Source organism: Neolamprologus brichardi, chromosome 3 (assembly GCF_056152115.1).
Source record: "Neolamprologus brichardi isolate AB-2024 chromosome 3, ASM5615211v1, whole genome shotgun sequence".
NCBI lineage: Eukaryota > Metazoa > Chordata > Actinopteri > Cichliformes > Cichlidae > Neolamprologus > Neolamprologus brichardi.
In genome coordinates, this window is record NC_142106.1 from 34,023,070 (window position 1) to 34,046,253 (window position 23,184).

Below are 23,184 nucleotides of genomic sequence, written 5' to 3' on the forward strand. Positions count from 1 at the left end.
CTTAGATCTTAGTACATACCTCTATTCGCACCATAATAGTATTGCAACAACTGTAGTGCAGTTTGGATTAGTAGTAATTCTTAGATGAAAGGGCGCATGGCTTAGAAAAGCCATCTCGTGCCAAGTTTAACATGAAAACATTGTGGTTTTTCTTGAAGTCATTTCTTGTTTTTCTTTTGCTTGCTTTTGTGTTGCAGTGGGCGTGTCCATCCTGTGCTGTCAGGCCGGAATGTAACAGTAGCTTCTGCCTGTCATTTACTCTTAAGGCATACACGTGGTTTGTTCTGGTTTTTCCTGTTCGGTCTCCGTTCGCGTGCATCTCTTTCGTATGCCTCGCTTCCGTCGCTGTGGCACGTAGTTCCAAAAGTGTTTATTTCCTGACTGCAACAAGGTCACAGCACTCTGCAAGGTTATTCCACGTCAGGGCTCCAGTACTTCTAACGTCTTAGGGATCGGCAGAGAGTTGAAAGATGTAGATGTGGAACAGGCAGGCTGCTTATATCATAGTGATTTTTTTTTAATTCAAGACATTTCCTTAGCCTTTGTAAAGGTTGCCTCAAAAGTGGTACAGTCAGAGAAGTATGAGTCACAGGTAAATGATGGTGCTGCATATTTTAGGCGAAGGAAGATTAGGCCGCGCAAATCAAAGAGATTTCCCTATTTGGAGGTGCTGATATCTCACCATTACAAAATCAATAAACAACTTAGAGATTTCCACAAAGAAGACTTTAATATGCTCTTTCTTCAAATTACCACCTTTAGTGTAATAGTTACCTTGCTTTTACTTTTAATACTTTGTGCAGTACTTCCCTCGCATTTATACTCCAGAAGATGGGAAAGGACTTCTGCGATTTCTTTGAGACCACCCCGACACCTGCCTACCTGCCTCTTTCTTTCTTTTTTTTTTTTTTGCTTTCTGAGAATTATGTGATCCTACAAGGAAATGTTGGATTCTGTGTACAGTAATAATTCATCTCATGTCTCAAGCTCACAGGAGCACTGTCTGTTGCTCACGTTTCAAGCCCCTCTGCATCATTAAAATGCCTCTGGCAACGCACTCCTTGTGTAAGCTGTTTCTTGTCTCACACTTACTATCCAACATCTCATTTTGGCAGTGTGCAGTTGGATCACCTCAGAAAAGTCCAAATAAGGTGTTTTCTTGCAGAAACACCTTTTTTTTTTCTCCTCCTTCTCGTTTTCCAGTCCCGCTCTTGCGGCCCCTCATTTTTCTAAATCAGCATGCTCTATTAAAACAACGCCAAACAAGGAGCTGTAAGCAAGGAAACAAGCTTAGAAAATTCATTAGTCAGGGCGTTGTTTTTGCAAATTAAACATTAACTTTTCTTTCTTCTTCTTCTTCTTCCCGGCACCTCGCATGAGACACGGTTGCCTGAGTGTTGTTTGTAGCTGTTTCATTCGCCTGGGATAATGAGAAAATTCTGCATATCAATATTAGCCAAAGAAATCTCATATCCATACTAGGATGAGGCTGGGTAATTTGAATTTATACCAAGGGATTTACAGTCATTCTGTGTTTTCTGAAATAGGAGGTGGAAAAAAAAAGTGGTTTACAAACTCTTTTTGCTCCCTGTCAGCCCGTGTCGGTTTGATAAATGAGCGATGTTAAGCTTTTTTTAGTCGATCTCGGAGTAAGTAAGTAAGGTGGCGTGTGCCTAATCACAATGTGATGCACAAGGCTTAAAGATTGGTAGAGGGCCCCAGTCTGTCTATCTGTGCGATCAGATAGGTCTCACTGGAGGAAAGCTACTGCCACTGTCCTCAGGTAGCAAGTAGGGTTTTGCAATCTAGCAACTCTTCTTAGTCTGACTGCAGAACCAGGAAAGACCATGTAAAGGAAAGGGTGAGTTTAAGGCCCGATTCAGACTTCTGTGGTGAATCTTTGTTGAGCCCACAGCATAACCAATGGAAGTGGCTGATGCCATTGCCAACTTTTACGCTTGTCTCTGGTGCATTATGTCTTAATTCACTTTTATTTTCAGTTTTAATTATATAGTACCAAATCACAACAGCAGTCACCTCAAGGTGTCTTGTATTGTAAGGTAAAGACCCTAGAATGCTGTGCCAGCCAATAGGAACAGATTATTTTTGTTGTGGTCAGTTTTTTACAAAAAAATGTTGCCACTTCTTTGTACATTCCCTCAAACCTATTTCAATAGTTTCCCCCTCCAGAAATTTGCTGAGATTTGTGGGTGCTTATAGTAATACTATTGAGATATTGAGATTATAATATCACTGATGTACTCAGCAACTGCAGCAAAACATTAGCCATGCATAGGATGAACATGCACTATCGCAATAGCTGCGGTTTGCGATGACGTGACGTGTAGTTAGATTTCTTTAGCGGTGCACATCAGGCTTCAGGGTTTCAGAGGGGTTTGCGGTCACGACGTAGCAACGCCGTTGATTTCTCACTGAAGCATAAATCCCTGGTCTTGCTAAGAATTGAAGACTGGAAGCCAGAAGACTTCACTGATAATGAAGAATAAAATCAGTAAATATACAAAATAAGTCAGCAACGCACAGCAATCAAGTAATGTGTAACAAAGCTTGCTGGGTTAACTAGACAATGAAAAGATGTACTTTGATGTGACTGATGTTAACCTTTACTACAACATGCAGGATAATTTGCAGATCCTATAATAGTCCATTAGACATTAATATAGATTGGTCTTTAAAGAAGAATTTAAAAGATGTGAGACAAACAGCTGTAAATCCTGCATTTATGATGTATTACTGTGCACACTGTACTTAATAGCAAAGTGTGTGGACATATGTCTGCAAACACACATTAAACTTTATCTTTCCCTAATGGTGTTTATATGACCTACAAACCTGGCCAAGTACCATTAGGTCAGAGTGTGCCACCAGCCTGGCTCTTTCTAGCAAACACATAAATTCGAGTACGTCAGTCGGTCGAGTCTCATTTTCACTTCATTACTGGAGGTAACCAAATGCATTAATTTAGCTCTGCATGCGGAAAATGTGTTAGCCTCAGCATTTTCATCCACGGAAGGCCTTTTAATGAGAGCTGTTTTTATACTACAATGCATTATTCAATTAGAAGGATGAGTAAAGAAAGGCACGCTGTAAAAGTCTCCGGCACGGGGTACTGGCCAGACAGATCTGGGACCTCATTGAGACGACTGGAAAGAGAAGGCAGGGATGGTGAGATGGAGTAATGAAAAACATTCAGTCTCAGTCAGATTATTAACATGAACCCAAATGCACACTCACGCTTCCATAGCTTTGCTGGTGGTAGCGTCACTAACCAGCAAACGAAAGCAGAATGATGATAAAATATTTTAGCTTGATTGGCGTGGTACATATAGCACTGAGCGCTATTGTTGAGTTGCACATTTCTTCGATGTTCTTGCTTCTTTGGAATATTAGGCCATCTATTTAGCACTTTAGATCAAGTTCTTTGAGAAAATTGGAAACTGAGTCTTTTCAGGATGTGTTTTCCGCAGAAAGCAAAGGCACGTCTTGAGCTTGAGGAAAATGGTGCCTTTATGTTTCCATGTGTCCCAAGTTTGCCTTGTGTGGTGTCAGGGGCCCATTAAAAAACAAGCAGGTGCACAAACATACTGTAGCTGCGTCGAACAACACTTGTCAATGGTTCCTTCTCACTCAGGCAGTGAGCCCAGTTTCTCAGGGTCCCTGAACAAAATGAGCGCTGATTGAGCCTGATGTTTTCAAAATGCTTCGCTGCTTTTCCCCTTTCTGCGCTCACACCGACACGCATGCCCGCATGTGGGCGCAGGCAAATAGCTGGAGTTGTGTTAAGAGTAACACGCAGCTGAAAACGAGTTGAGATATCGCCTCGAAATAGCAACTGCCAGATGATGTCTGCTCAGAGATTTCTCTTCCAAACAATAACCTGGAATCGGAGAGGCAAAAGCTGGGACACAGTCTCACTCAGCGGCCAAAGCGGGATAAGAATACAAATGCCCGTTTTGTATGTGGGAGAGAAAGCGAGGCAGGCTGGGATTGCACACAAAGTCTCTCAAATCCTCAGAGGCGCTAGGGGCCATCATGTGCCGAGCGGTAAATTGATCGTGACATAGCTCTGTGGAAAAAAAGGAACCGAGAACGTACGAGCATGTCAAAGGCACAAAAGATGAGGCAGTGGATGCAGGGCCAGAGAGAAAGGGAACACACACCGACCGCATCATTTAAACATCTTCGCTGGAAAGCGGCGTTGCTGCGTCTTTATGTCGACGTACCTGTGCGCCCGATATAGTAGAATGCCACTTTACCCCATGTACAGAGGAAAATCAGTCCACAGAGATGGTTATGTTGACATTTCGCTTCAACTTACAGTTAAATTTAAGTTTACAGGCTTTGAAAATATAGAAGTTGAGCAAAAAAAAAAAGGATGGTTTCAGAGTATATTCAGTGTTAAACAAGCCCTTCCTTTGAAGTGAAATTCTCTGACCCAGAGTGTGCAAGCACTTATGCTCACAACCTTGAAATATTAAAAGTCGCGTGCTGCAAAGATATCTCTGGGAATCCTCTGTTTTCTTTTTCTTGCATTTTTTTTTCTTTTTTGGACCGTCGCACGCAGGACAGTGACCGTCTGGATAAACCTTGCAGGATTTAGTAACATAACCAAATGACCAAAGAAGGTAAATCTAGCAGTATTAGGAATGAGGTCAGAGTGACTGGCTTAACCCAAACAATCTGGCATTTTTAGAGTGAAGACACAGTAGAAATGTGACTTTCATCTTGTGCGCCTATGCTGCTAAAACGTGAATGGTCCAATGCTTCATATGACAAGCTGTTTTGTTTCGATGAGTGTAAGCTTGGGCCTTGATGACAGCAAGTTTTATGTTAATGCTGCTTTTACATGTTAGGTTTAATAGTTTATCCAGCCTTGTCTTGGATAGGGAGGTTGCTTTGTTAGGACCATATTCTGTTTTTTATCACTGAATCTCTGGATTGATTTTGGATTGTGGTCTAAACTGGCCATATAAATAACGCTTGGTTACCATTGGGCTACTTGAATGTCCTCTTTGCTAAGCTATTGTCCGACTTGCTTCCATACAACTGCGCTACCCCCCCTCTTTGAAGTGATGCTTACCCTCAGTCTGCCCTTTGATGCGCTCGCCTTGGCCTCCCTTGAACTCTTAACTCAGTATATTTCTGCACAGCCATTGGGAGTTTAAGAACAGGCTGAATGAATACGGATAAATGAAGGCCATCCCAATATCGCCGTTTCTCTAAGGGGCAACAAAGCAGTCTTGAGGTTTTTTAAGGAGCCTGTGTCTTTTGTTGCTGGATTTTTGTCTTGCATAAGAGCCTCCTGCTGAGGTTTAGAAGGATTTCCCCAAACAGGTGCCCTTGCACCTAAAAAAAGAGGGAAAAAAAGGAAAAATGAAGAGAGAGAATAACCATTGTGCTTGTGAAGAGTAAGTGCCTCTCCTAGCACATTTTGCTTTTGACCAGAGAATTGTGTCAGAATATTTCTGTCTGTATTCATACGATACCCTGCCCTGTTCCCAGCAAGTGATTTGGTTAACCATTGAGCAGCTAGTGCTGATTCTTTATGACTCACGGCAACATCTTTTTCCCTCATCACAGTAGGGGGGCGACCACTTTGTCTTTTTATACACCCAACAACAATAGAAAATGCTGTTGAGTTTTATTCCTCCTTTGACATCAATAGCATTTTAGAACTATGCTGTTGAGGCACGGCTTTTCTGCAGCCGAGCTGGCCTCTCTCTGCCTGGGGCTACAAATGATGCGTGCAGCATACCTCAGCAGGGCTACACAGCTGAAGAACCTTCGCCCCGGTCCCCTCTTGTCTCCAGTCCCCTTCTTCCCTCACTCTCCCGGCCAATTACCAATTCCCTTTTGAGATACAATGACATTGAGTTTTGACAACTGAGGGTTTTCTCTTCTTTCTTTTTTTTTCGTTGCCACTGAACTTTTTTTCTAACCCCCCCCCCTTCTTCTTTCTTTCACTCTCTCTCTCTCTGTCTATTTTTGAGGTCTTTAATCTCGGCTCAAAGGCAGGTGGGGCGGTTTAGCCGAACACTAAATGAAAGCCTGTGGAATTGTAGTTGCCTCTTTGACCTCAGGTTCTCCTTGCTCAAGAGCGGGCCTCGTTACCAGCAGCGGGATGTCACCTCGGCGCGAGCCAGATCAAACACAGCGAGAAGCGAGTGCTCGCTCGCGTGCGCGCATCAGCCAAAATCCTATTAGAAAACCTGATAATGTCAAAAACTGATGGGGGATCGAGATTAAAAAAAAAAAAAAAACTTGACACGGACGCATTTCACCCAACTTTTTAGGCGTTCAGACTCCTCTGACGGGCTCGAAAGTTTTAGCCGGAGGATCATATTCAACTCGGCTGTCATTCTGTTTCAGCTCGTCTCTTGATAACCATCTGCGATTTACAACTTAAAGGTCAAAGTCTGCATGAGGAAAACTGAAGCTAATCCATCTGCTGAGGATAACTCTTTTTTGATGACACTTTCTGATGAGTATGGCGACATCCTGGGTTTGGAGAAAATCTAATATTTGCAACATGCTGTGTTATTGAAAATTAGATTTTTCATCGTAGATGGAAAAAGCCTCGGTAGACAGAAAAAAATAAGTTTCAAAACTATTTATAATATTCTCCCCCTGCAGTTGTTGTGTACTTTTGATGCCCGGAGCAGCATCTTTCCCACTATTACACTCTTCTTCTTCTTCTTTTTTATCTGTCTCTCCTGTTTATTTAGTTTTGTCTCCAGTCCCCTCATTCAATCTTTCCTCAATCTGGTGCTTCTGTCTCCAGTGCGGGAACAGGTCAAGGGCAGGAAAATGATAACATTCACTCATTCTCTGGTCAAATTAGGAGACTGCAGACTATCAGGCGCACACACAAACACAGCACTGATGGATGAAAGGTCTCACACCAAGGATGTAGACATGATTCATGGTTCCTTTGTGGGTATTAGTCCTACACACATCCACGTGAATGCGCGCGCATACTCTTGACTGCGCTTGTATTTCAGAAATGCACTCTTTTGTCAACACATTTTCTTTATAATGCCAGATGGATTCCACCCCTGGCACTTCACTAGCAACAAAACCTACTACACTGTTTGAATGTCAACAACAAGAAAGAAGCAGGGAGCATTCAACACACTGCCTCCAGTCAGTCACGGCAGGTGGAAGAAGGTTCAAGGAGGTGTTTTTATACCCAGACACACTGCCACACACTCAAACACACACCCAAGACACAGATGTCGAATGCCTCTGATAGTATTAGCTTTGTTTATACATGTAGGCTTACGCACATCAGGCGAAGTGACACAGCAACTCTTTCTTGATGAGTGCACCCCCCCACTGATCTCTTAAACAGGCATACATTCAGCCTTCAGAAATTCCAAAATGCTGAGTGGGAAGAAAAGAGAAGAAGACACAAAGAAATGAGGAGAGAGGTAAAACATAGGAATGAAATGTGAAGAAAAAAGGGGGTTATGAAGAAGAAAGGAATGAAAGCAAAGACAAGGGTAGAAAAAGATCAAAGAAGAATAAATGGTCTGGGTCTAAAGCATAAAGAGAAAAATATTTCATGCACAAAATGTGTGCAAGACACACTGAATGCAAGAAATTATTATATTGACAACATGAGGATGCAAGATTAGTAGTCTATAGTCACACTAGCTGCTCTAAATGGCTATAGCTTGACCATAAACTATACAAATTATAAAAGTTGGGGGACTTCACTCATGACTTTGTGAGGTCCTATTTCGGAGCCTTAATTTTGAGCATTACTGCTATCTCAGTCCTTTGGAGGTGGAATTGACAATAATCAGAAAAGAAGTTTGAGTTAAATTTTGTTAGTAAGGTACATCCATAACACGTATTGATGCTTTACACTGACACAGATGGCTGCTAATTAGCACTGAGCACAGACTTCTTTGCCATTCCAATAGGCTCTCTGCCACAGTGTGTCTTTTGTCCTGGCTGCCTCACCTCACAACCAACTAGTTGCAGCAGATAGCTGCCCCTCCCTGAGCCTGGTTCTACCACAAGTTTTTTCCTGTGAAAATTGAGTTTTTCCTTCCCTCTGTCACCAAGTGGTTGCTCATAAGGGGTTGTCCGATTTTAGGGGTTTTCTCTTTATTATTGTAGGGTCTCTACATTACAGTATAAAGGGCCTTGAAGGATCTGTTGTTGGGGTTCCCTCTAAACGGGTCGGAGAGCAAATACAGAGACACAGACAACCATTCACACCTGTAGCCAGTTTAGACTCACCAGTTAATGTAACCCTGCAGTGCCCAGAGAGAACCCATGCACAGGGAAGAAGATGCAAACCCTACATATGGTGGATCGGAACCAAGGCCCTTCTTATTATAAGGTAACAGTGCACTTTCACACATGGTGCTTTGAACCATCAGCAAGCTAGCACACAAATAGCAAAAGGGAGAATATGTTAAAATGTTAAGTATATTGTTTAACAAGGTTGCTGTCTTAGTTTAACTTTCTCTGCCTATTGACAAAGTAATGTAATATATCAAAAACAAACATGAAGGACAAATCTGAGGTTTGCAGTAAAGAGATCCCTGAGATCAAAATATTTATCCTCCATGAACTTCCATTTCAGTAGCTGTCTAAAAATAAAGTATATGAGTTTCCTGTTGGTACTAGACCTACATGCATCATGGGATCCCCAAAGTCATTAGGATTCACCAAATGCAGAACATCAGTGTCGGGATTTATTTATAGTAAATGGTAGATGTTAAGGAGTCTCCCTGAATGGGTAATAGCACTGACCCACACCACAGCTTCTGGTGGAAAGTAAATAACTAACACGTTTCATGGCAATCCATCAAATAGAATTTGAGATGTTATATTTACTCTATGGACCAAAGTGGTGGACAGCCTGACAACACTGTGCAAATCTTCAACATGTGACCGTTTTCTCTTTGACACACAGTAATAATTTAGACATCAGTCTCTGAACTTAAGCTCCTTTTCGCTCATCTTCTTCCATGCCCCCACTTCTTTCGTTTCATCTACTTACAATCTCCTTTATCTTATTCATTTCACCGACTCTCATCTCCTCACTGTATCGCTTTTTAAAGTCCCCCCCTCCCCCAAGCGTGCACGCTCACACAAAAGTATCATTTTCCCTCTCTTCCACTCATTTTCCTTTGTTCTCTGTTTGGCTTTTTATTCACACACTATAGATGATGTCTATTTTGTCCCTGTGCTGGATGCTGAAATCTGACCTATTTTTGCTGGAAGATTTGGAGGCAGTTTTTTTTTTCTTTTCAAACCAAGGCCAGTCTAGCAAAGCTAATTGTATAAAATCCTCACCACATCATCTATTGTGAATTCCTCTGAGAGAATTATTTAAGATGCCTGACCAGGTTGATATGGATAAATGTTCCCATTACCACTAAGTGAAACCCGCAGCTCCGCTCCGATTTTAGATGACACTGACAGCAAAGACAGCTATTTCTCAAAAGAAATGTAATTTAATTCTCGTGTACTCAAGATTTTTCATCATTTGTCGCCATCAAAATTGAACTCTGCACACTTTGCTATTTCTCTCAAGCTTATTTCCCACAGTCACGTTAGTATGTGACCACGGGTAGGCTCATAGCTCACCCATTGGGTGCTGTCCAACGGATTTGATCCCCTGCTCTGGCCGTGGCCATCTGTGTCTGTTGGCGTTGTAATAACAGAAATCCGCCCGCTGGTCTCTCCTCCAATACCCAGCCTCGATCCTTGTGCTTGTGCTGAGTGCTGGACGATAGTAATTTCATATATTAAGACCACGTAGTCCTGTCCCTCTGCTTGCATAACCTTGCGGATGATGAAAACCGGATGAAAGGATAAATATATATTTGGAAATTGAAAATGAGCCAGGCACAAACAAGTACTATTTTGCTGTCTCTCTGCTCAGTTAGGCTAAAGAGATAGGGGAAACATTCTGCTTATCCCTTCAGCTAATCCCTTTAGACAAACGCTGAATCCCTCAGAGCATGGTGCTCATTGCAACATTAGCCAATGTGCTCTATCGTAACTGATGATTGATTACTGTCCTATATTAAAATATTTATTTTTTTGGTCATTTTTCAAATGATATTTTCTTCATCTTTGACTCCCCATTTGTGCTTGCAACAAAATTTTGACTTTAAGTTTATGAAATATTAGCAGACGTTATCTTTGAGTGGTTAAAAATACACATACCACAGATAATTCTACAATTTAAAATATAGCATGACCAAGACATTCATCATAAACGTAAATTCTTATTCAGTATGATACTCTATGAGTGACAGAGCACATAAACGCCGCAAGAAAGACAGAAAACAATTTTGTCTTAGACTTCTATAGGACCAAAAATCCTATCGCCATCTGGTAGCTTTCAGATAGACTGCAGGTTAGCTTCTTTCTTTTTTTTCTAATGTGAATGTCCATGACGTCTATGATCTAAGTGAAAATGGCGGTTGCTCCTTCCGTCTCCTAAGCTGTCTTTGTGTAAAGCATCATTTTCTGTCCACCTGTCCAGTAATAGATTTGAAAACTCTAGCTATACTACAAAATTAAGAGAATGTTACCTATCAGTCAGTAGGCTTTATTGTGTGAACAAGCAGGCATTCATTTATAGCTTCATATGTTAAACTACAGACAGTAGATGGCTAGCTTAGCTTACCTTAAAGACTTGAAATGGGAAAACAGGTAGCCTAGCTTTGCCTGAAGATAACAAAATCCATGTACCTGAACCATAAACTCATTAATACACCTTGCTTGAGATTTAGAAAACTCAAAAGTGTTAATACAGCATCTTTGAACCATCAAATAGGGTATGCAGCCGAAGATATGCTAGGAGGTTGCTGACATTGTCAAAGCAAGGCTAGGCTAACCAGCTATAGCTTAGCTAGTGGGCGGAGGGTGGGAGGAGCGGTATAGGTCCTTTCATCCAACCTCCAGTAAAGGGAATAAGAGTAGGCTATTCCCAGAAATGTCAAACTATTCTTTTAATAACGAGTGTCAAGAGGGAGAGAAAGTCTTTAAAGTGACTTGTGCATATGAGTGAAAGTGTGTGTGTTGGGCTCTAAATCCCATAGTGGGTGCCTCCCCATAATAATGATGCTATTAAACCCTTCTCTTAAGCTGACTTTGCTTTCCTTTTCCCTCGTCCTTTATCCCCCCCTTCCCGCCTCCACCTTTCTCTCTTTCTATCTCTCTCTCTCACTCTCTCTTTACACCCCTGGCCCCTCTCTCACACTTTTTGAACGCTCAGTTGACCACCCCACCCCAAACGCCCAGTCCCTCAGTTTCTCCCCCCCGCTGCATTATTAGTGCGTATGGCTCTCTCCTGGCTCTGCAGAAGCCATTAGCTGAGATTAGCAGCGGAGGAGCCAGGCTCTCTCTCTTTCTCCCCTCCTCTCCTTCTCTCTCCCTTTCGTTCACTTGCTTTATTTCTTTTTTTTTTCATTCAGGCTAGCTGTAGCCGCCACGCTTGCTGAATGATTACCATCCATTATAGGGCCTTATTGTGCTGACAGAGGCAACTTCAGACCCCAGCCCTGGTCATAAAGAGAAAGAAAGAGTGAGAGGGGGGAGAGGGAGCGAGAGAGAGACACTCACAATCTTAGGCACATTCCCTGTAAGTGTAATGTGTGCAGATGCATGTGTAAGGTGGAGAGGCAAAGAGCGAAGGATGGAGGCCTGAAAGGAGAGGAGGGAAAAGATAAGGCAAAAGAGAAGTGGGGTGTCTGCATAAGGGGTTTGGAAGCAGGAAGTGGCTGCTATGAATGCGAAACAAGGGGTGGGAATCTGGCAGCGATCGGGCGGTTATTACCAACTATTCGTCGAGGTCTGACGGATGCTACGGTACTGCACAGCCGGATGCTCGTGCACACTACATGCAGCGATGTTAACCTTCTCAGCGAGGGATGGGGCTCCCGTACCCTTGCTGTGATCCCTCAGGCAGGAGGCATCCAAACTCTCACACAATGCACCTTTTTGCTATACCAAGAAAATTAAAAAATAAATAAAACACTAAAACTTCAGACAGGGCGACAAATCAAATGTCATTTTTATTTAGAATAAGGGGGTGGAAGAAAATTTCAACAAAACAAGCTGGGCTCATTTCCTGGCTGCTGGATCGGATTGTTAGAGAGACAGAGAAAGACGCAAGCGAGAGAAAATTCTGTCACTTGACTGAAACAGGACAGGCACGGAATATCAATCATTTCTCTCATTTTCTTCCTCCACCCCCCCCTTTTTCCCTTTTGTTACAACTTCTCCCTATATATAAAAGAAAAGTATGTTCTCTGTTGGCAGCATTTTTTTTTCCTCTTTTAGCCCACAAGGCCTGCAGCGAATAATGCGAAGCTCAAGCTCTGATCATAAAAATACATTCTTTTGTCTCCATTTCTTTTTCTCCTAAATGTTGTCTGGAGAAGAAGTGGGCTTTAAAAAGTTGCAAGTATACTTGGGGAGGAAGGAGGGGCGGAAGGGGTTAAACAGTACAAATCTGTGTGATTTCATGTAACAAACAGGAGGAGGGGGGATTTCTTTCAAGTGTTAACAACTCTCAACACCCCCAAAACACCCTCCCTTCCTCCATCTATCAGTCTGCTGTGTCTCTCTCTCGCTCGCAGCTTCTTCTTCAGAGGTTTGCTGAGCTGCATTTCAATGAGTTTGTCCCAAAAATAAAAAAAAAAGCCCCGTCAATTTTCTTGGCAGATCTCTAGAGCGTGATACTGTAAAACTAGATCAAAATGACAGGCAGCGGCAGAAATTCACCTGACTTTAAATCTGTATCTGGATTGTTTTTTTTTCTTTCAAGAAAAGGCATGATGAAGACAGAAGAGTGTGTGTGAGCGCGTCTGTGTGTGTGTTCCTCTTCCGCATGTGCACAATTTACTCCCTCCATCCGTCAGCTCATGGTCACCACCATGTGTCTGTTGTTGACAGCCCTGGTAGTCTTTACAAGGTCTGCATTAGCATACCGTCAAACCTTGGTCCCACCCCTTTCACCTTTCATAGTTGCTATCTTTAGCCAATGCTAATACAGATACCGACATTTTTATCCTGTAGAGGCAGCTAATGTAGGGCGAAGTAGCATGTTGTGATTTGTGAGAGGAATCAACATTAGTTTGCAAATTTTTACTTTCTATAATAATTAACTAACACAAAAAAATGCACCTTTCAGCTGTTTGTGTACTTTGTGCCTGTCTCTAAAGCACTTTGTCTCTAAATAAGCAGTTGGCTCTAAATAAAATAGAAATGCCATTAAAAAAAAACAAACACACACACAAAAAGGTTCATACATTTTTCACAGCAGATGTTTGAGCTCTAGTTTTTTTAAAAACAAATTTACTTTGATCCACATGTATCGATCCTATCATACTAGTATCGATCCGAGACCGATGCCAGCGTTGGTGTTCCATGCTATCTATATTTGGATCGATTGGCCCACCTCTACCGAATACCTCTGCTCTTAAGTTTGCACCTTGTATCACTTTCACGTGTCCTCAGATACAAGGTGCAAACCATCTCTGGCACTGGTTAAAGCATCACCTTCCTATATTTCGACCCCATACATTAGCACTTCCTGCAATTGCATCCACTTCGTCTCCACTCTCCTCCATCTCCTCCTGCCCCTTCGTACGCATCACTCTCAATCACATCTATCTTCTCGGATCTCCTCCTCCCATTTTCCCCTTTCTTGAGACCCTTCTTTATTTGTAATCTATTTTCTCTCTTTTAGTGAACACCCCCCCCCCCCCCTGTCAATACCTTGCTATCTCTTCCACTTCTCCCCTTCTTTTTTTACTACTTTTAATCTCACCCCTTTCAGCCATGCTATTCTCTTTTAGTTTTCCATCTCATCTCGCTTACTCTCTCTCTCCCCCCTCTCTCTGTCTCTCTTTCTCTCCTGCCTGTTTCTCACCAGTCAATAATGAAAATTGCTTGCTACCTTGAATGGATTATGGGTGTGCACAGGGGCCCCAGGTAGTTTGTTTGAAGGCGCAGCGGTGTCAAATGAAAAGGCCCGGGCCATTTTCTACCTGCCACGGGCCTTCTGCCTCCATCACCGTTCCTGGGGAAAATAAACAACAACAATAAACTGGCGCGCACGGCGGGGCGCGGGAGAGACACACGAACGGCCACATGATGGAAGCAACCGGGCGTGAGCGCGCGCACACCTGCATCCATCTCATCGACGACAGCGGATCAGGCGTTGCCACTGCACTCAGGCGCTCTCCTGCACCTTTCGTCTCTCTTCATCTCTCTTTCTCTCGGTCTCTCTCCTCCCCCTTTCTCCCTCCGGTCATGTATTATGAATGTTGCCTAATTACGCAGCCCCAGAAATTCCTCATATGGGCTGGCACATTTATTTGTTTGCTTTGTATCTCTTTGCCTTTCTCTTGTATGCAAAATCCTTCTGTGATAGACTTGTTTATTCCTTGGCTCTGCCTCGCTGAGATCAAACAATGAGCAGATTGAACGGGGACCGGTGCGCGATTGATGGTCAATCCTTGGGGTCGGTGCGCGCCAACGGGGGACAGATGAAGTGGTAAAACATGCTAAGCAAAGGGTGCATGTGTCTCCAATCCGAAGCACATATGCCTCGACTGTGACGCAAATCTAAAGAGATGCGTTTTGTTTGCCTGCCGTCTTAATTATGCTAACCAGTTTACTGCAAAAACCTGACTTGTGCAAATGTGTGAATGCATGCGTGTGTGTCTAAGATTCAACGTATTACCACAGTTTGGTGCTGTGTATGAGTTAATGCTGCTGTCTTTTTTCTTTTTTCTATCATTTTCTCTTCTCTCTGTCTGTCTCTCTTTCTTTCTTACAGCAGTGATTTCTCCTAACGGTGACTCATGACAACTATTAATTAGGCCCACGAGTGGGAGTGTGTTTTGAAATTCGGTCAAGCTCTGACTGACAGCTGCTGCGTTATCGCCATTGAAAACATAATCACATAAAGCTTTGCATATTGCATCGTCCTCCGGCGAGTGTAAAGTAGCCGCATCTGTTTGACAAATATGTTAAGACGTCGCTTTTTCATCATTGATGCGGACAGAGAGAGATAGTGTGTGTGTGTGTGTGTGTGTGCGTTTGTCCAAATGGGGCTGCCTGTTTTAATGTCACATCCACTTAAACGCCACGTCCGTCCCTTTGCGAGTGCGCAGATGTGAGCTTGCGTTGTTTCGGCACTTGTGTGGGAGTGTGTGTGTTACTGTACTGGTGTGTGCGAATGCACACTTTTATTAATGTATAAAGATTTGTGCATGTGGGCTTCTCTTCTAAAGATCTTCGCTCATATAGTGAGACGTTGGCTTTTTTTCTCTTTCTAAGCTGTCCAAACACCTTTTTAGGATAATGAGGATCAAATTGAGATGTATATATAAAAGAGCACAGCTGGGGAGTGAGAATGGGAGAAGGGCATTAGAGAGGCAAACAGCACTACCTATAAGCATCTTGTACGAGTGAGCAATCTCTATTCACTGACCTTAATCGTGAATTTTAATGTAAAGCAAATGTTTTTTTTGTTTTTTTCCAGCCAGCAACCAAAGTAAACCTGGGTGGAACAAAGACAGGCCTCATTTGCATCTACAGCAGCAGGTTTTGGACATAATAGTGCTTTTGTCCTTCACCCTACATTTTTACTCCTGTATGAATTTGTGCAGAAATCCAAAAAAAGAAAGAAAAGAGAAAAAAAATCCTCTTACAGAAAACCAATAGTGCTTTCTGACTGAAGTCTGTGAATGCAGAAGGAGCTTTGGGGCTAAGATTTCACAGCCACTAATAAGCATTCAGCCTCATCTCCTCCTCTGCCTTGTGGTGACTTGGCTGCTAATGTGTGACTGACAACCCTCGGCTTCTGTGTTGATTGGGGCCGTTTTGCAGGTTGGATAAGCGCATGGCTTGATGGACAGATCTGGGCTGCAAGTGGGATGGGCGTGTCTCCTGTCGTCTCGTGCGGCTCCGGATCATACGCGTCAAAGCTTCGTCTTTTGTTTGCTACTCTTCCGCGAGAAGGTGTGCGTCTCTGCTCTCTTATTGGCTCGCGTCGCTGGGGCTTTTGCTGAACACTGTAATGCTGAAAAACTTTTCGGTGGATTTCAGCCATCTCTCTGGGATGGCCTTGGTTGGCTGGTGGCAGCGGGAGCATTGTTTTTTTTAGTTTGCCAGATTGCTGGGCCTTGCCTCTCTTGTTTTCCTGCTTAAATTAGCCCAGCAGGGACCTGTGGTTGCCAGAGTGATTTTATCTGGTCAAATTTTAACATAAAGTCCGTCCATATCTTCTTTTTGCTCTCTCCACATATTCCCTTCCCTAACAATCCGATCGATACGTATTAGCTCCAAGGAAGCTACCAGGCTTAGAAGGTCACAAGGTCACGTGTGTGTGTAGTGCACTGCACAGAAAGCAGGTTTGGCTCTCCGTGGTCGCTGCTAATTATTAGTTGTCCCAAATCAGCAGTAGTCCTGACCCACATCAGTGGTCATCAGAGCCACCGAGCATTGTTTAGTGCTCTAGAAAAGCACACTGAGCTCCTCTCTGTGTTTATGCAAACTCCACTTGGTATCTTAAGCAGATAAAGGCTCGGGAATCTTTTTAAATCCTAACCAGAGCCACCGTGCTCGCATCCGAGTGAAAACAACAGCATGTGACTCGCATCGCATATTGGTCCCTGCATTCAAATTGCAGAGCAGTGAAGAATGGTGAGGACCTCCTGTACGTTAACACCCCCCTCCTCTTCCTCTTCCCCCTTCCCCACACTATCTTGTTCTGACATTCTGTTTGTTAAGCCTCCGAGCACTGTGAGGTATGGGCGGGGTTAATGAAAGGTCTTGAATGAATGAGGCATTGTTAATCCAGTTCAGATGTTGTATCTAGGGTAAACCCACGGAACCCAGCATGCACCAAAGATCTACACAGCACACAGTTAATGCTCCTAAACAGATGTCTTTTGGTGAGAGTGCACGCCAGTGACACACAGACTAATAGCAAGAGCTTGCAAATTTATTGTCAAAACACACAGCCTCGCACAACTACTGTACAAATATTCAGCTGGACTAAGTGGCGTAATTAACCATCATTTTACAGTCCACTGCGCCTCCAGCAGCCATGGTGGTATCACATTCTTACTTTCCTAAACGAGGAATTTTGTCCCACACCAAAGAGAATCTATTCTCGAAGCAAATGGCCGCGGTCGCCTCTCGTTTAGCCACGCGGCACTTTAAAAACCGAAATCTTCATTTATTTATGTGGATTCTGGTGGTCTCTTTGCTATATCCACCTCACACGCTCCGTCTCTGCATGTCATCCTCTTCCCATCCTTCTTTTAGTCCTCTCCAACTGCAGCGAGGGCTGAAATTAATTTCAACTTGTTAATTCTGTTTGAAAAAAAAAAAAACGGGTGCAGAGAAGGGTGAGGAGAAAAAGAAGACAGAGAATTAAAAAAGCACGCCAGGTCGCTGTTTGAGTTTCTAATTGCCGGAGCCCGGAACGTGACCTACAGATGTGAGATTCCACCACTTGATGAAATATTAACTAGATTGTAGGACTCGGCGGAGATCAGCTGTGCCGGGAAGCGCTGCATGGAGAGAAAGGGGGGGGTGACGGTGAAGAATATCAGGGAGACGGTGGCATCTCAACACGATTGAGGTTGATAGGGTCATGTAAAGGAATGTGGGAATGAAATGGAACTCATTAGTGGAGAGGGAGAAGGATGACAGGGACCTTTATTCATATGTGTGTGTCTGTGCTTCCTCGTGAGCATTGAGACACCCGAAAGTTCCTCCAAGGTCTTTACATGGCAGACAAAGCGTAATGTGAAACATACCGCTCACCTTATCACTGGATTTACAACCCAACAACCCCATTCGTCTTTCTCCACCTTGTTAGTATTACGCATCAGCCCCAAAGTACTGAGATAAGCCGAGCGCGAGACACGAGAATTAGGGAGTGGAAGTGAGCGTGATGGATGAGATGGCGGGAAAATATTCTTGACAGATGGATGTGAAATGAAAAGTTGTTGGTGCTGAAAAAACAAACTCACTTATGGCGATGATCACATCTGGATGGGCTGATACCTAGCAAATGTTGGTTTAAATAAAACAAAAAAAAGCTGCTTGACTCCTGCAAAAACACCACGAGCATTGTCTTGTTTTTATGCAGAACACATGTTTCTTTTCCGGCTGCTGTCTTTTCTGTCTTTAGCCATTGCGGCACCATTTCTATACCGTCAAGTACCAAAAGAAAAGGACACTCACCTCAAACCCAACCCTCTTCAAAAGCACTCCCTTGGGAATACATGTCAACATTAAAAATATATATATATTTATATATACTACAAAGGCAGCATGTGCAATTTTCCAGGACTTGAAATAATATTCAAAGACAGATTTGCCTCATGGTGGTAAAGTTGCATTGCATGCTAACCACTAGCAGGGCCACCACTCACGCGTCTTTGTGGTGTATTATTCTGTAATGTATTGAGTTGTCATTTCTGCCTGACCTGCTTTTCTGTCTGGAGTAGAGGTAGAAAAAGAAGTAGAAGAAGAGGAAGACCAGAGGCACAGTGATGGGTGGAGGAAGGGTAGTGGGGGAGGGGGGGGGGGGGGGAACTAAGTACATGGGGGATAACAGAGACTGTAGCCTTCTAAATAACTAGCCTTCCAATGCCCCAAATTCATAATAATATAGTCTGCACTGCAGATAAATAAAACACACCCAATTTTCTTGTTAGTGTAGAAATGTGGGCCAGGCAGCTGCCTCTGTGTCTTTTTTTTTTTCCAGATCTTTTACGAGATTTGTAGAGAGAGGAAGAGAGAGAGATTATTGTTGTGTTCTCTATCCAACTCCCTCCATGACCTCTACCTCTCAATTTACGCAGGGGGGTTAAATTAGCCAGCCTGATGAGGGCCGTCATTAGTGCGGTAGGGTGCTGGGCTTTGCTGTGCTACAGCGGTTGGCTCTTGCTTTTGCTTTTGTGAGGCGCTGAATAGGGAGAAAACCTGTTCTGCAATAACTAGGTGCAGCAGAGTGGATGGGGTTTGGAAACAGCCCAGTCTGAGGAAAACCCTGGGCATTGTTCTTAGATCAAAGAAAGAGAAAATGGCAATGTAATACAAGCTCAAATTACATGGATGTTTTGTCTTTTTATGTGACAGCCTCGATTCGGGAGCCTTAAGTCTTGATGTTGGGTTGTGGCTTTATTTTTTTTTTCTTTTTCCCAAGCAGCCCGTTTGTGACTAGGTGGCAGAGGGAGGAAGATATTAAAATAGAGGTGGGAAGGATGGAGGAGGAGGGACACAGAGAATCCACAAGGACGCTGGAAGGCCTATTTATGGCAATCACAAACACACATATGAGTATTGATCTGGCATCAGACCCATGATGTTGCCACTGCACGTGACGCGTGGTGCTTGTCACTGATAGCGGTCACGCTGGTCTCGCTTTAAATCGATGCCCAGACTGACACACACGATCACTGCCACCTACATCAGCTAGTAGTGTAAATACAGGGCCTGTATTGCATCAGTCCAATACCAATACCAGCGTTGCTATCGATGCTATCGATATTTGGACTGCTCCGGCCACCTCTAACACCAGCTCCTTTGTGGAGCTAGCGAACAAAAACAGGTGCCGTCACTGCATATTGTGTGTATGCATGTGCGAGCGAGTCTCATATATCATCCCCTCACTATTAGTCCAGGTTACCTCAATGGCAGCCATTGTTTTTCTGCTCCCCCTCGAAACCCCCGGCCTTCTAATTTCTTTCCATGTCTTGATTAAAAAAAAATTGAGGGTGGAGGTGGGGGGGGCTCCTGCTTCTACATTCCAGTTAGGTGCTTTCACCTGCACCATTATGAGAGGAGGGCTTTCACTTCAACACAGGATCCCTTCCATCTGCCCCGCTGACGCTCTCCCACCCACAATATTCCTTCATCCTCCGCCGCTGCTGGCTATCTCGCTGAAGAGTCTTTTATTCCTAGGATACCAGCTGCCCGTAAGGTGATAGGTGGAACAGGTGAAACACACATGTAGACATGCACACAAGTGGGCGGGGACCGAAGGCACAAGGGGGCAATGCTACGCTGGCACCGAGCTCCCGCGGGAGCAGATGCAGGTGTCGAGTAATAATGGCTGCTTGACTTCCCGGTACCCTTTGGGTTGGCAATATATATATATATATGTATGTATATATATATATATATATATATATATATATATATATATATACACATATAATTTCAAATATTTTCTGCATTCTGCCTGATGCCTTAACAGAGAGCTTCTTTGTTGGTGGTGTCCTATGTAACCTGACCACTTCTTATTCAGTGAATGGGAACAGCTTGCAGGCTACAGAGGGCAAAAACAAGGCCAAAGTCAGTCAGTTCTGAATGAATGTCTTTTGCACTCCTCCTCCAGTGTTTTCATTTTTTTTCTTTCCTGCGTTACTTTTGACTTATTTAAGGAGAAATACTAGAGGGAACAAACAAGCCGGACTGTTAATTGTGTTTTTCGACACTCCTGTGTTCCCTTAACAAAGTGCCACAAGCAGAGTGCTGGAAAGCTGTGACAGTGGAGACCAAAACAACCTGACGCCATTATCAAATTTCCCATTAGCTTCCCCACTCTCACCAAAAAAAAAAAAAAAAAGTCTGCCCAGTCAACAACTGAGTAATGAGATCTAATAGGGCTGGACGAAAATGAGACCTTAAGAGCATGTTGTGGATGTCCCTGGTTTTATCTTCTTTTTCTTCCTTTCACTGGGAATAGTGTCAGAGAGAAGGCAAGATTGAGGAAAGGAGAGCAGAGAGGGGCTGCTTGCTAAGTGCACTCCAAGAAGAGCCTTGGAGGAAAAGGACTATTTTACATGCGGATTAGTGTGCATATCGCCGTCATCAGACAGTGATACGGGGCCTTGATAGACTGTCTGTCTTTGATGCCTTCTGAGGCACGGGAGCCTTATCCCTTTTTGCCTATTTTCCTCAAACACACATAGACTGATTCAGCTCTTTAGAGCGGCTGAGATTCTGCAGATTGGATTGTGAGGTGCGTTTGCCACTTTTTGTAAAAGAGATCATGTGCCTTTCAAAGTGCAGGCAAATATCTGAACTGGCCCGTGTTAGTATGCAAACGTGCTTTAAATGGCACACACACAGGCACACCTGAGCGAGTCAGGGCGTTTGTCTTACCTTTAAACACCACACATAAGTTTGAGATACTTTCTTTTGAGAGAGACACAGAGACCTACAAAATGTGCACGTTTACCGTTTTACAGTCCATCGTTCACTGCTGGACAGCTGTGTAGTGCACTGCTACGGCTACTTCATTTTGCATTCCTACGTCAGACAAAATGAACTATGTCGGCTGGAAAAGCGGCGCCGCCTTTCTTCTTCACCCCCACCCCAAATGCTATTAAAATTTTTGTTATGTTTTCCATTTCACCCCCCCACCCCCACCCCCATTGGAAATAACACTTGGGGATTGGCTGGGCAGGAGCCAAACACACATAAATTTCAATATTAATTTGGTCGGCACCTCAGCAGCCTCCCCAGCCTCCTAATCTCCTACTGCATATCTTCATTATCTGAAAGTGTGCTTTCATCTTAATTCCATTTTCATCCATCAAACGTCGGGGAGGTTTGACCTTGCGTGATCTCGACCAAGATAGCGAGTCAGGAAGGGAGCCGTTCAGAGTGACAGAGACGGAGATAGCGGAGCGAGGGAAGGGGGAAGTTGGGCGATAAAGGGGTCTGAGTGGAGATGATGAGCAGGGATGGAAGGATTGTTGTTAAAAAAGTCTTTTGAATGCTTTTGGTAATAATCCTTACGTAACGCCGGCTGGAGTGCAACACACCGTGACTCCTCGCTCTTCTGTCGACTCCTCTCCTACCACGCTTCTCTTTATTCATTCCTTCCCTCACTCGCCCTGGGCTCTTCCCATCCTCCTTCATACCTCTCCCTTCACACCGTCAGTTTATTTATCCTGACATTAGGGTTTAATTACTCATTTGTAGTAATTGTTTTCATAATTGTTTGGATCGTAATCATCCCATGCTTCTGTTGTCAGGAACAGGTGGTGGATGGGACCTGTAAGGGAAGCCTCTGTGTGTCTGCGTGTGTCTCTGTGTGTGTGCACTGTGATCAGGACATACAGTTGGAATTCATTTGATTGAGGCAAAGACACGCCACCTGGTGGTACTGTTTCATTGAAGTGTGGGACGTGTGGGTGTTTCTAAAAGATGACAAGAGGGCGCAGACAACAGACAAGAGCTGCAGACACGCAAGGAGACGCACGCTACTTATCCCACATGAATGATACATGCCCCCATGATCATACTCAAATAGAACGCCTCATTAGTGGATAAGCTGGATATGCTCTCTAACCTCCCTCAATCTATCTCTCTTCTCTCTCTTTTTGCCTGTTTGGATGGCAGCCCTGATCCCCTAAATGCAGGTTATCTGTCATCAGTGACTCAGGATGGTAAATAAAGAATCATTTATCAGCCTTATTAAAGGCTCTACAGTGTCTTTTTCTCTCCTTCTTATCTCTGTCTTTTTCGTTCTTTGTCCCTCCCTATCCGAAGTCTGTCTATCCCTTTTGATCATATCGCTCCTTTTTTCTTTTTTCTTCCCTCTCCCTCTCTCTGCGGTGGCGTTCGTTTTCTTTAGATATGGCATTTGAAGGCTTTTTACATCTTCCATCTGTGCATGTGCGGGACAGGTAGCGACGCAAGCGAGCTGCCGCCTCTCATATCCTCAGCGGCGAATGCTCGGCTCCAGGCATTTGGCCGCTTTGCGCCGACTCCGGGCTTTGTTGATGCCATGTCATGCTTTCTGCTGACACCCAGACCTGTGTCACAACGAGCTAATGTTAGCGCCAGCCCCAGGCTTGTCACAAACTGACAGGAGTAGGCCGTTGGTCAGACGCAGCGCTGCCAGTGCCTGTGATGGATCCCCACATGCGACACCTAGATACCCCCCCACCCCCAAATGCCAGAGCTGAGAGCCTTAGCTGAGGGGGGTGACATGAGAAATGACATGAAGATGCCAAAGACATGACACATACACATGAATGCTGACACTCAGACAGAGGAGAGGGACACTCGCACACACCTGAATGTGCAGGGAGCGATTTCAACTCGATACGCGCGCACACTCAGTGAATGGCACGC

General features: G+C 43.9%; 1 protein-coding gene across 6 annotated transcripts in view; it reads left to right on the forward strand.

Moving 5' to 3' along the window:
• pcdh7b (protocadherin 7b) overlaps positions 1–23,184 on the forward strand; it is a 117,996-nt gene that overhangs the window by 22,326 nt on the left and 72,486 nt on the right. The window lies entirely within an intron of this gene.